The following is a 13,081-nucleotide window of genomic DNA, read 5'->3' on the forward strand; positions in this document are numbered from 1 at the left end:
TTTTAGTCTGCAGTTGCCAATCATCTATATTTGGGAAACTTTTTGGCCTCTAATATCACTTTAGCTCCTGGTGGCAGGTACAGAAAACCCTCCAGAAATTCTGCATTTCAGCAACATTCATTCTCTACCATGGCCGGCACTATTTAGAAATCTGGTCCCAAAGGTTCTAAAAAACTGTTAACACAGCAAAAAGAAACAACTCTTTGTATAAAGTGACTTCAGAGATGTATGTTGAGGTAAAGAGCTTCATAAAAACTGTTGATTAGGGAAGTACTGCCACAACTATAGAAATTTTTAGTTCGGTGCTATTATTATTCTACAAAACTCCTGTTTACACCAGTTATAAACTGGACAGTTCTTATTGCTACTGGGGCTTGCTGCACAAGTCTGTTCCAGCTCCACTGAAAAATGTTTTTCTTAAATAATTGGTAGCAAATATTCCCATATTTATAAAAAGTCACTGCCAGTGTATCATTTTTTGATTAATTTCTGATTGCCTCAGGTATACAGACTACAGTATGCATGTCCTTGACACCAAGTACAGAAAAAAGCTTAAAAAAGTAGTTTTATCAAAGTTCAGTTCAATGAGAAAAAAACATGAAAAAGTGCAAAATACATACAGTTCCTGGCAGTTCTTATACGTGATTTTTCTTACTACAGACCAAAAAAGTTTACATTTGTATAATGAAATTACAGTAGAGTTCACTTCATTGTTAATATACAAGTTTTTGCTTCAAAGTGCTTATTTTATTTAAAAAAGAGAAGACTGAGTGGATTGCAGGAATTTTTTTTTTAACGACATATCCTTGTCATGTCATCTTCTCCTTCCTCCTGCTGTAGTGCAACAGGGCACAGAAGCCTCACCATAAAGATCCGATTTCAAAAGATGTTCCTGAATTCTCACCTAGAGCAGCATTCTAGGGGTCCCATTAGGGATGGCTCCTTTTTTCTTCTGCAGCCAATTTTGAACCTTTTGCGATTTCACCACTTTCATTCTCACCTCAAATACTTCATGGATGGCCTTCCGGAAGCAGTGAAAATTATAGTTAAAAAGCCCTTTTCTTTCAAAGCTTTCCTCTCTGACAAAGCAAACAAGAGCCAGGAACTTTGTCACTTCTTTTAAATAAAGAACTGTTGTATTATTCAGCTTTATAATCGCTGTTGACTCCTTGTCATAGGGGGTTCCTGCTCCATCTTCCTTGAGACCATAAATACAAGAGATGTCAATAACCACATCAAGCATATCACAGCAGAGCTCGTAGGTTTGCATATCAACTGGAGTACTATCAGTTGCAATATAAATTTTGCTGACAACATCAAAGAGAAACGCCTTTTTGATTCCAGAATTTGAGATAAAGATGTTTAGCAAATTCTCCAGGGTTGGGAGTTGTGGAATCAGTTTCTGGACCACTTTGCTAAAAGCTTCAAATATTGAATGATCATATATGCTTGTCAGATAAAAGCTGAGGTGATTTTTTTTCTAGCCCAGCATCTGCAAGGTCATCGTTTGCCCTCTGGTGAATATCTCTTTGGGTTTCAATTTTGTGGTCATCTGAGAGGCCGTCCACTTTATGAATAAATACCTCAAAGTTGATGTCAGTGTTGACTTTGTAGGCCCGGGTCACTGTGAGGTGGAGCCTGGCCAGGGCTTCCATGTAGTCGTCCTGGGAGTCAGTGACAAATATCAGGGCTCCTGTTCCCCTGAAGATCATCTCATAGTCAAACGTAGGGTCAAAAAAGTCAATCTGCCCTGGGAAGTCCCAAATCTGAAAATTAACAAAGGAGCTGTTGGAAACATCTTTCCTGGCATATCTTGTTAGTGCTCTCCAAAAACAGGGTTTCGTTGGGAGACATTTTGTGAAAGACAACTTTCTGAATAGACGACTTGCCACTTCTCACGCCCATGAGCAAGATTCTCGGCTTCACCTCAGTGCTGAAGGGATTGCTGAAGTCCAGAACTCCCTCCTCAGCCCCGCTGTCCGGGTGGGCGTCGGAGAAGTCGGGTCGGTCCCCATAGTCCGCTAGCCCCACCAGCTCATCCTCCTCGTCGTCGTCGTCCTCCTCCGCCTGCGCCTTCCCCAGCGCCTGGCTCAAAGCGCCCGCGGGCCGGCCGTCTTGGGGACTGTGGGAGTCCCGGGTTGGGGGTTCAATCCTCTGCGTCTGCAGCCCGCAATCTATTTCTGAATTTGGGTTTTGCCTGGAGCTTCGCTGGAGCCGGAGGAGGCGGGAGCCGCGCGTTCCCCGCAGCCGGCGGCTGCCAGGTCTGGGTCCCGCAGTTCCCAGCACGCCCAGAGCCCCCTCCCCCACCCCGCCCGCCGGCGGAGGAGTCAACCAGAGCGGGGAAGTTCCTTCCCGAGGAGGGAGAGAGAGAGAGAGAGAGACTGCGTGACCCGAGTCACCTGACACACTGTCTCACACACACACACACACACACACACACACACTGTGTTTTTAAAATATATTCTGCATATTAGACCCTTATTGAGTATGTAATTTGCAAGGAATTTCTCCTAATCTGTAGGTTATCTTCCACCCTTCTAGATAGCATCATTCAAAGCATATTTTTTTTTTTTTGTAATTTTGATGAAATCCTTCTATCTAGTTTTTCTTTGGTTGCCATTATTTTAAATATCTAAGAAACCATTGCTGAATATAAGGTGTGGTAGTTAGATTTAGATGTCAACTTGGCCAAGTGAAGGCAACTAGTTTTGTTGCTGAGGACATGAGTCAATGGTACGTGAACCTCATCTGTTGCTGATTACATCTGCAGTGGCTAGGATGTGTGCCTGCTGCAATGAATGATGTTTGATTTAAGTGGCTGGTGCTTAAATGAGAGACTCAATGTAGCACAGCCCAAGCAGCTCAGCATACCTCATCTCAGCACTTGCAGCTCAGCCCAGACCTTTGGAAATGCAGGAAGGAGTCACCCCAGGGAAAGTTGTTTGAACCCAGAGTCCTGGAGAGTAGGCCAGCAGAGATTTCCCTGAGCCTTCCCATGTAAGAACCTCAGCTGAAAGTTAGCTGCCTTTCCTCTGAAGAACTAACAAAATAAATCCCCTTTTATTAAAAGCCAATCCATCTCTATTGTGTTGCATTCTGGCAGCTAGCAAGCTGGAACACAAGGTTACAAAAGTTTACATCTAGGATTAGATATATTGTGTTTTTATATTTATTATCCCAAAATATTTTCTAATTTCCCTTATAATTTATTCTTTGATGAATTGTTTGTGAGGTATGTGTTGCTTAATTTCCTTGTTTTTGTGATTCTTGATTTTCTGACTTGATTTCTAATTTCATTCCATTGTTGAACATCTTTGTATGATTTCAGTCCTTTCAAGTTTACTGATATTTGTTGTATGACCAATTATACAGTCTATTCTTGAGAAGGTTTCATGTGCATTTGAGAAGCATGTTTATGCTGCTGTTATTGAATGGAGGGTTGATAAACGTTTGTTAAGTCTAGATGGTTAATAAAGTTGTTCAAATCTTCTATTTCCTTGGTCTTGTTCTATTATTGAATGTGCAGCATCAAAATCTCCAAATTTTATTGTCATGTAAGTTTTTGTTTCAAGTGTCCCATAGTTCTCTTGATAGATACATATATATGCATATATATAGATAGATACACATCTAACATATATATATATATATGTTATTTTGATGGACTGGTTCTTTTTTCTCTACAAAATGTGTATTATTCGCTAGTGACAATTTTTTCCAATTTTTTTTTTTTTTTACGTCAGGATACAACTCCAGCTTTCATTTTGATTACTGGTGGCATAGTATGTGTTTTTTCCATCCATTTCCTGTCAAACTACTTGTCTTTGATTCCAAAGTAATTCTGTTGTAAACAGCAGATAGTTAAATCGCATCTCATTTAATCTATTTGGCAAATGTCTGATTTTTAATTGAAGTGTTTAATTCATTTATATTCAATATGTGTAGGCTGTATGTCTGCCATTTAGCTATTTGTTTTTTATGTCTTATCTTTCATGCTCTATTTCTCTGTTACTGCCCGCTTTTGTGTTACATATATATGTGCTAGTGTAGCATTTTAATTCCTTTCTTTATTTTACTCTTTATTTTGAATTATTTTCTTAGTTATATTAGGACTGTCAATTATCATCTTAACTTATAACAACTTAGTTTGGAATAAACACATTAACTTCAATACTTTGTTGACAAACATTTTTCCCCAGAATTTTGAATATAGCAACCCACTGCCTTTTCATCTCATAGCCTTTTTTAGGAGATGACAGGTGTTAATTGAGTGTGGTTTATAAATATGTCATTTTTTTTCTTGTTGGTTTCAAGATTCATCATTTATCTTTTGCATTCAACAGATTGATAATGGTGTTTCTCAATGTGGATTTTTTTAGGTTATTTGTCCTACTTGAAGTTTGTCAAGCTTCTTTGATGTGTAGATTAATGATTTTTCATAAAATTTGGGAACTTTGGGGCCATCGGCTCTTTGAATATTATTTGTGCCTTTTTATTTCTCTTCCCTCTTCTTCTTCTGGGAGTCATGATGCATATGTCTGTATAGTTTATGGTTTCACAAAGGACACTGGGGTCCAGTTAGATTTTCTTCATTATTTTTTTTTCTTTTTCTTCTTCAAATCTGGGTAATCATAATTGGCTAATATAAAAGTTTTATGATGATTTCTTCTGCTTGCTCAAATCTTTTTCCAGGACACTACCTAATTTTCACTTCAGTTATTATAACGTTCAAACCAGAATTTCTATTTGGCACTTTTTATAATTTCTCTCTCTTCATTGATACTCTCCATTTTGTGAGACATTATTATTATATTTCCATTTAGTCCTCTAGACATTATTTCCTTTCATCTTTGAACATATTTAAAATAGCTGACTTAAGGTCTTTATTTAGTAGGACTTCTGGGCTTTCTCAGAAAGAGTTTTTATTTTGTTCCCCTGTATATGTGCCATCCTTTGCTTCCTTGCATGTGTCATTTGTTGTTAAAAACTGAACGTTTAAAATAGTATCATGTGGTAACTTTGGGACTCATTTCCCCACTTCCAGGATTTGACATTGCTGCTATTTGTTGTAGCTCTTGTTGTTTGTTTGGTGAGTTTTTAGAACTAATTATGTGACTTCCAGCCAGTGTATTTTGTAGTCACTGAAGTTATCTGCTTAGTTTGCTTGGTGGTCAGCTAATGATTGAATGGAGATTTCCTTAACTTCTGGAATCAATCAGTCTCCCAATCTTCACTCTGAATATGTTTTAGAGCATAACCTCAACACTCAAACAGTTAACAAATCTGCATTAGCCCTTACTTCATTCTGAAAAGCCTTAAGATTGGCCAGAGGTTAGAGTTTAGGACTTTCTCAGATATTTCCTAAGCATTCATACAGCCTTGGACATGGTAGCCCTAGATATTTGTATACTCTTCTAGACTTCAGAGAAAACATCAGATTAAAAAAAAAACAAAACACTTACAGATCTGTCACTCCCAGGCTTTTCTTTTAAGCTTTTTGCTTACTCTATTGTTTTCTCCAACTGTTACTCACCACTTCAAGCAACCTCAGAGTTAAACAGTGACCTATAATTGTTTTTGATAAACACCCCAAGGGAAAAGTCTTATCTACAATGCATGATTAAATACAGGTTTAACATTGCCTTGCAAGTAAGATCTTTATAGCAGCCACCAGACAGGTCAAATAAAGACCTTCCTGTGGAAACAGACTTGTGGAAACTCTAACCCTATTCTGTCACTGACAGTGGTTGCCAGGCTACTGGTTTTTACTGTTGACATGGGATATATGTTTCAAGACAACCACAGACCTGGAAAGCAGGGATGAGGTTATGGCAAGTTAAAACTCTGCAAAGCTTGCTGTTATTACCGAGATTTAACCATATATTGAATAAATATGCCCCTGATTTCCTCAGGTTTTAGTAAATTTTCAGAGTACTGAAAAAGTTGATTCTGACAATTTTTGCCAATTTTCCTGTTGGTTTCCTGGGAGAGATCATTTTCAGAGGTTCTTACTCTGTCATTTTAGCTGATGCCATTGTTTCTAAATTTCCTGATAAAATTAGAACCAAAGAAGTCCTATCATTTATTGAGAACAGCTTTTGATTTTTTCAAGTTCAAAACGAAATGGGATGTTCAGTTGAACATCTCAGTAAAGGTATTCTCCAATATCCTTCCGGAGAGGTGGCCATAAAAGTAAATGGACAAGGGAAATTCCTTTTAAAGACAAAACTGAGGTTTACTTTTTCAGCTGGTGACAGAATATAACTATTTTTCTTTTTTACATGGGCAGGCACCAGAAAATGAACCCAGGTCTCCAACATGGCAGGAGAGAACTCTGCCAGTTGGCCACTGTGGCCCATCCAGAATATACTTTTGAGAGGCTACAAATACCACATCATTCCTTTCTAGAACAATAGTGATATGTGGCCATCATGTTTTCCATTATACTATCTTTCTCCTGCATGGGATTTTTTTATTATTATTAAACATACCAACATACAAACACAAATATTCTTACCATATGATCATTCCATTCTATGTACATAATCAGTAACTCACAATATCATCATATGGTGGTATATTCATCATTATGATCATTTCTTAGAACACGTATATCAATTCAGAAAGAGAAATACAAAGAAAACAGAAAAAAATCCATAAATACCATACCCCTTACCCCTCCCTTTCATTGATCACTAGCATTTCAATCTACTAAATTTATTTTAACATTTGTTCCCCTTATTATTTTTTTATTTTTTATCCATATGTTTTACTTATCTGTTGATCAGGAAGATAAAAGGAACATCAGACCCAAGGTTTTCACAACCACACAGTCACATTTCAAAATCTATATCATTATACAATCATCTTCAAGAAACACTCTATGGGAATTTTCAGTCTAATATTTTCCTTCTTACTGATAGCATTGATAATTGTTAGTTTGGTATGTTGTTACAGACAACATCATTTTAAAGCATAGTTATCTTGGATCCAAGATCTGCATTTTCAGTGACAACCAGGAGATGGGAATTTATTAAATGCAGTAAAAGGGAAAGATCTTTAGGAAGGAAATGTGTTTTTTTGTGCAAGTGGGAAAATTTTTATTAGAGTGTGTATGTGGGAAAGGGCATTTGGACTTGGTTCCAGAGAAGGAAGATACCTAAAAGGTATTTTTTTAATGATTTTCTCATTTTTAACAGCAGACATAAGGAAAAGTGATCACTCCTGCCTTTGGATATAACCCCTGGAACTCCTGCAGTATTCTTGAAACCAAGAAGGGAATCAACCAGAATAAAACATAGCTTCAAGTTGACAGTATAGAGATGACAGAAAGCTGACTCTTTCATGACTGGTGCTATTAACTGTGATATTTCCACAATGACATTTTCTCTGGACTCTTTTTCATATGATATGATATAGTTATATTTATCATTTAAAACAATTTCAGCCAGAATTTTCTGATTCAGTGGCATCCTTTAGAAAATTCCACAGGATATTTTGATATTCCAATTAATTTGGGATCTAGTCAATTAATTGAACTTTAAAATCATTTTGAATCAGATATATTGTAAAACACTGCCTCTTTCTATTCCAAGTTTTCTTTTGTGTAATTTATTATTTTTTTCCCTTTGAACTGGTATTCTAGATGAGTGGAGGAGATAACTGCATCATTCCCAGGTACCTTTATATTACCTGGGCCCAAATAGTAAAGTTTTCAGGCACAGACACTTTTTATATTCTTAGTTGGTTAAAAGTTATTTTTTTCAGCAATGATTGCTAACTGATATCATTTTTTTAACTTATGGAAATAATCATATTTTTTATTTCTTTATGTTAGGGTGAATTATAATGAATCTTAACCATGTTAGACCAACCATACCTTCCTGGATAATTTGGACTGGACCATGATTTTCTAACTTTCTATATACATTACTGGATTCAGTTTCTGTTTTGTAAAGAATTTTTGTCCTTTTTTTGTGAATGTGATCAATGTATAATTTTCCCTTCTTAAACCAGTTCTGTCAAAGTTTGAAATCAAAGGTTTGCATGCTTCACTAAGGGAGGGGAGGAAAGTTTCACCACAAAAGAAAATCAATATTATTTTCTATTCTCAGAGATAACTTGAACAGAAGGAACCACAAGTTTTCTTTTTCTTGAGGACTTGCTTTTAAGTCCTCAAATATAATATAATATATACACATATTATTGAATATATTATATTATATATAATATATTATATAGAATCCAGATATATTATAGAATCCAGAATTTCCAATATATAAATTAATATTTGATTTTTTGCTACATGATTGAGAGATAAATTACTCAAGCTAGTCTCCCAGCAATAAAATTATTGGTTCATAAGTATGGACATATTGTAATACTATACCATGTGGCTTTCTAAAAATTGTTTAATAATTTTTGATGGAGCAGAGCCCCCATATTTCTAAAATTTCAGTACTATTGAAAATATTTCCCTTTCATATTTTTCTTTATCAATCTGATAGTGAAAAATTTCTCAATTGTTTTGATTTAAATGCTTTTTATGTTAGCTTTAAGATTTTTACTTTGTTTAGAATTTGTATACTTTTTCTTTGAATTTACTGTTCATGATATTTGGCCTTTAAAATGACAACTGTATTTCATTATTTTCAATTCAATGAATGCTCCTGTGCCTTTATCACTTATAGCTCATAAGCAACTAAACTGGTTCCTTTAAATAACCACAAAACTTCCACATTTATCTATAAGCATTGTTTATAAAAGCACACCTGTATTACATTTATAAATTATGCTGAATTTTAAAGACATAGAATACTGCAGTAGCAATGATCAGCTGAGTTTTGCTGCTCTGGCTTTGAAAAAAAGAACAACATATCAGAAAATATAACTAAATTCTTAGTAAAGTCATAATAGTACTCTTTACACCCTCTGTGAGAAATGTTATAGCATTTATAAGCAAAGTCTCTTTATGCTTTACTATAAAACTTCCATTGGTTGAACTTCACTGCAGTATGTCTGAATAAATAGTGATTTGTTTGGTTGATTTTAGTTATAAAGTAGCCACAAAAGCACATATATCAGTAATCAGAAGATATATTCCATTCACCTTTTTTTTCCTCAAATTTTAAGAGAGACTTCTGAAGCGCCTACCAACTTATAGGAAAAAAAAATGGAGAGGAAGGCAAACACATGATTGTTTGGTTCCTTATCAGCCACAGAATCTGTCACTGTCATCACTGGACGATTTAATTCATGCCCAGAGTAGTTTATTCTGTTTGTGCTTCTTTCAATTCAACTTCAATATAATTGTTGATATGAAGATGTGATATGGATGATGTGAAAATAATGAAATACAGTTGTCATTTTAAATTTAAATTCTATATTAAAGGAGAACAAATGTCAACTCCGAATGAGAGATTTTAAAAGTTAGTAATGTTTGATTTTAACCTTCTTAGAGGTATTGAAACACCTAAAGAAAAACTAGACCCAGTCCTGACTACACGGAGAAATAAGAGGAGTCACTAAGACAAATAACAGAGCCCATTCCAATATTGTTCAAGTGGGGTTTACTGCCAAGTAATCAGTCTGATGGTCTTACACTTCTCAATTAGTTAACCAAAACTCCTAATTTTAACACAGATTCCTCAAAAACATTTAATAATAATTTGGCTTCTGTTCCAATCACAGTGCTGTGATTATTTGTTTTGTTGGACAATTATAATTTAGAATGCAATTTGACAAATATCTTTTTAGGTTTCTTGCAATGATCGATGACTTGGAGTTTCTGAGTCTGTGATTCTGTGGCTCAAAATTTGAACTGTGGCAAATTCACTCCGTTAATGTTAAGTTATCAGGTTTTCTGGTGGTTGGCCAGATAAGTGTCTTTTCCTGGCAATAATCTTCTGGGACCCTTATACAAAGGAAGCCACTTTTTTATTCAAAATGTATGTGATTCCTTGATTTCTTAGTATGCAGTCATTTCCATGAGGCCATAGCTCTTCCTTACTCTCATTTACATATCCACAGTACCTGGCATAAACTAAGGATGGAAAATTGCTGAAATGCACTGACTTGATTGAGTTGAAGAGACTGAACCTTACCACAATAAGATTATTAGCTCAATATATATGTTTAATAATGAATATAATATACTTCACTTCCCTCTATTATCTAATGATTTATGAACCTGTTTATTGCTCAGCAGACTGTTTTGAAGTTTTTCCTTAAAAGAGCACTGTGGAGCAGTGCAGTGGTGGCTCAGCAGCTACCTGCCATGACAGAGATCCGGGTTCGATTCCCAGTGCCTGTCCATGAAGAAAAAAAAAAACAAAAAAAACACAAAGGGACTGTCTCTTTTTTTCCTCATTTTTTAAACATGTCATTGCCCAGTACAGTGATATCTGTTCAGCCCATTTTTAATTAATGACAGTTTCTTAAAGAGTAATCCAAATAAGTAACCTTACATATGGATACCTACATGTGAAAACAAGAACAGAGTTCTAAGGAACTCATTGAACCATATAAAATTCTGAGACTCAGAAATGGGCAATCTACTTTTCCATTGGCTTTTTAACCCATGACTCTATGTGCCTCATTTTTATGAAAAGACAATTTAACATAGCTGAAATATCAATATTTAGTGTATTATATCATCCTTATCGTATGTACTGGATGTAATTGCTTGTTAAACTTTTGGAACATTGATAAACTGCAGTTAAAAATAGAAGAATATTTGCCTTACGAACTTATAAAACACAATCACATCTTCATATCAACAATTATATTGAAGTTGAATTGAAAGAAGCACAAGCAGAATAAATTACTCTGGGCATGAATTAAATCATCCAGTGATGACAGTGACAGATTCTGTGGCTGATAAGGAACCAAACAATCATGTGTTTGCCTTCCTCTCCATTTTTTTTCCTATAAGTTGGTAGGTGCTTCAGAAATTTCTCTTAAAATTTGAGAAAAAAAAAGGTGAATGGAATATATTTTCTGATTACTGATATATGTGCTTTTGTGGCTACTTTATAATTAAAATCAACCAAACAAATCACTATTTATTCAGACATACTGCAGTGAAGTTCAACCAATGGAAGTTTTATAGTAAAGCATAAAGAGAATTTGCTTATAAGTGCTATAGCATTTCTCACAGAGGGTGTAAAGAGTACTATTATGATTTTACTAAGAATTTAGTTATATTTTCTGATATGTTGTTCTTTTTTTCAAAGCCAGAGCAGCAAAACTCAGCTGATCATTGCTACTGCAGTATTCTATGTCTTTAAAATTCAGCATAATTTATAAATGTAATACAGGAGTGCTTTTATAAACAATGCTTATTGATAAATGTGGGAGTTTTGTGGTTATTTAAAGGAACCAGGTTAGTTGCTTATGAGCTTTAAGTGATAAAGGCACAGGAGCATTCATTCTAGAGACTTCATACAGCCTATCATGATGCTACAGATTCTGTTTTCTTAATTGAAATAATGCTAAATTGTTCTCTGTGTTACTCCAATTGAGTCAGATAGCTTAGCAAATCTGATTTAATATAGAGCCATTTAAAAATGTTACAAGAGATATTTTTTAATATTTTAATTCTTTTAGTATATGAAGTTGCTATGTTTCAGAGAAGATAAGGAAGCCAGAAAATATAGGAATTAATATCATAATAATGAGATACCACTGTATTTACCAAAGTTAGATCACCACCTTCAAGTCTTCTAAAAGCAAAATCCTATTTGTCATACAAACAAAAGGATAACAATCATACACAGTCTCTACAAAAGACTGAGAAGCAGAGATTTGTGTTTCTTATTCACAGTTGTCTAAAAGAGCTGCTTAGTACCCACATGTCGGTTCCTTAACTTCCTCATAACTTCTTTGACATCTTTATTCCACAATGTGTAAATGATGAGGTTAAGGAAAGGAGTAAAGAGTAAAAAACACGGAGATAAATTTATCAATTGGGAAGCTCTCAAAGGGCCAAATATATGTGGAAATCAATGGACCAAAGAACAGAACCACCGCAGTGATGTGGGAAGAGAGGGTGGAGAGTGCCTTGGACATCCCACCAGAGGCTTGGTGATGGATAGTAGTAGCAAGGATGATAGTGTAAGAAATGAGCAAAAGAAGGAAACAGATAAGTGAGAGCAGGACACTGTTGGTGAGCACCAGGATCTCCAAAACATAAGTGTCTAAGCAAGCAAGCTTGATGACAAGCAGGAGGTCACAAAAGAAATTGTCTACCTTGTTGGGTCCACTGTAAGTGCCAGGTGGCTGCCTGAGTGCACAGTGCCATTGGCCCAGGACACCCCTACCAAAATAGCACACACCTTTTGACTCATGATGGTCATATAGTGCAGAGGTTTGCAAATAGCAATGTATCTGTCATAGGCCATGACAACAAGAAGCACCATCTCAGTACCGCTGAAGACATGCAAGAAAAAGATTTGTGACATGCAGCCCTGGAAGGTGATGGTTTAGTGTTCATTGAGGAAGTCTGAAATCATCTTGGGGGTCACAAATATGGCCTGGCACACATCAATGAAGGAGAGATTACTAAGGAGAAAGTACTTTGGGGAGTGCAAGTGAGAGTCGGTAATTACTGTGAGGATGATAAGAATGTTTCCCAGCACATTTGTGTTCCCATAACACAAAGAAAAGAGAAAGAAAAGGAACAGTTGGAGTTCCCGAGAGCTAGACAAGCCCAACAAAATGAATTCAGTAACAACTGACTTATTTCTTCATCCATTAGCTGAATCTGGACTGCTGAAGTTATCTGGAAGGAACAAAAATAATTGAAAAGAATAAGGATAAGCCTTTCATCTTTCATGTAAATGAAATAGATGTTTCAATTTCAAAAACTATAAAAATAATATGTGAGACTGTAAAGACAGTGTTTATTCACATTAAATTTAGGAAATAAATATTTACCTGTGATTATTTGGATAATTATGAGTTTTCCTTTTTTTTAAAAAAAGTGACTTCCTTTCTTTTTTTTCCTGTTTGAATAGCATTACATATAAACTGTTTACTCAAACCAGAAAGCTGAGAGTCACTATAGATTCTTTCCTTTCAT

General features: G+C 35.4%; 1 pseudogene; it reads right to left on the bottom strand.

Annotated features, from left to right (window-relative positions):
- Positions 1-631: 631 nt before the first annotated feature.
- On the bottom strand, positions 632-12,419 carry LOC143655329 (ras-related GTP-binding protein D pseudogene; annotated as a pseudogene).
- Positions 12,420-13,081: the final 662 nt, after the last annotated feature.

The sequence above is a fragment of the Tamandua tetradactyla genome, chromosome 14 (genome assembly GCF_023851605.1).
Source record: "Tamandua tetradactyla isolate mTamTet1 chromosome 14, mTamTet1.pri, whole genome shotgun sequence".
In the NCBI taxonomy this organism is placed as follows: domain Eukaryota; kingdom Metazoa; phylum Chordata; class Mammalia; order Pilosa; family Myrmecophagidae; genus Tamandua; species Tamandua tetradactyla.